This window comes from Chiloscyllium punctatum, unplaced genomic scaffold (assembly GCF_047496795.1).
Source record: "Chiloscyllium punctatum isolate Juve2018m unplaced genomic scaffold, sChiPun1.3 scaffold_289, whole genome shotgun sequence".
In the NCBI taxonomy this organism is placed as follows: domain Eukaryota; kingdom Metazoa; phylum Chordata; class Chondrichthyes; order Orectolobiformes; family Hemiscylliidae; genus Chiloscyllium; species Chiloscyllium punctatum.
This window is the reverse complement of record NW_027310023.1, coordinates 75,001-76,650: the sequence shown is the minus strand read 5'-3', so window position 1 is coordinate 76,650 and position 1,650 is coordinate 75,001. Positions and strand designations below refer to the sequence as shown.

Genomic DNA, 1,650 nt, shown 5'->3' with positions numbered 1-1,650 from the left:
CGACCCTCAGACAGGCGTGGCCCCGGGAAGAACCCGGGGCCGCAAAGTGCGTTCAAAGTGTCGATGATCAATGTGTCCTGCAATTCACATTAATTCTCGCAGCTAGCTGCGTTCGTCATCGACGCACGAGCCGAGTGATCCACCGTCAAGAGTTGTCTGAGTTTGTTTTAGGTCTCTCCCTCGCCAGAGGAAAGCGACCCGGACCGCACATACGCTCCCCACCTTGAGCTACAGCCACCTGCACGCCGGCGTGCGGGCGGAGCAGGGTGGCGTGAAGCGATGGGGAGCACCATCCTGGTGCGGCCCGCAGAAACATACGTCTATTGGGGGGAGGAGGACAGGGCGCCCAAGAGGCGATGCGTGCCCCAACGCACCGCAGCGACGGAGGCAGGATCACCGCCACCATGTCGCCCGCCTAGTATCACGAGGCGTGCAGCAGCTTTGCCCTAGGAAAAGCAGAGGCGGGAACGGGCACCGGCCATCGGTTCGGCAGCGTCACTGACGCGTGCACGTGGCGGCGTGTCGGCGAGCGGACTTCCTGCGAGGAGGCGGGGGCGGCACTCGCCCGAGCAGACGCCCGCCCGGCCCAGCCACCGCCGAGGTGGACTGGGAGTCGCGGCAACGGCTCGTCATACTCGTTCCCACACTCACAGCGCAGCTTGCCCGCAAGCCACCGACCACCGATCGACGCCAGGCGCCCCGACCGAGAGCGGGATCGCTCGTTCGCCCTGCTGGCAGTTCGCTGGGGATCACTACTGCACGGAGCTCGGAGACCGACGGGCGGCAACTCGAGAGTCTTTAAACCACCACCCCCATCCCGCAAGTGCAAAGAGGCTGTATACGCACAGACGGGTGAGGGGAATAGGTACCCCGTCGGGTTTGAAGGGAGCGTGACTAGATAGCAACGATGTAAACCCAGCCGATTTGGGAGCGAAAGACCGGCGCCTGCATCACCGGCTTCGTTTCCCGTGGCTGGAGAGTACACCGAAACCCTCCGTCTGTCGCGAGCTCCCGACGACGCGGTGCCGCCAAGCAGCAGGGCCGGACCTGGTGTGGCTCCCCTCGTCGATCACAGACCGGTCGGCACTACTGACGAGACGGTGGAACGGGCTTCGCCCCTTGTGACGAAGGGTGATGCGAACCCGCCCGCCCGCGTGCGTTCGGGGTGGACTCGGCAAACGGAGATTTGAAATCGGAAAGTGTCCTCCTGCCCCGCGCAGGTAGGCGCCCAACAGTTGTGGGGGGTTTGGCGGTGACCACGGCTGCAGGGCCTGCTACCCCGACGAGCTCTCCTGCTGGCCCCGAAACCACCCTCGCGAGACAAGTTGAAACGGAAACGGGCGTACCCCCAAGCCGACGATCCTTTCTTATTTGTTACTTTTTTTTTCACTTGCTCGAGTTGTGGCGATTTGGCGGTGACCACGGCTGCAGGGCCTGCTACCCCGACGAGCTCTCCTGCTGGCCCCGAAACCACCCTCGCGAGACAAGTTGAAACGGAAACGGGCGTACCCCCAAGCCGACAGAGATCCTTTCTTATTTGTTACTTTTTTTTTTCACTTGCTCGAGTTGTGGGGGTTTGGCGGTGACCACGGCTGCAGGGCCTGCTACCCCGACGAGCTCTCCTGCTGGCCCCGAAACCACCCTCGCGAG

General features: G+C 63.3%; 1 non-coding gene across 1 annotated transcript; it reads right to left on the bottom strand.

The window, feature by feature from the left end:
* Positions 1-154, bottom strand: LOC140472290 (5.8S ribosomal RNA). Its single transcript, XR_011957523.1, has one exon. It is a non-coding gene; the product is annotated as a 5.8S ribosomal RNA (ribosomal RNA).
* Positions 155-1,650: the final 1,496 nt, after the last annotated feature.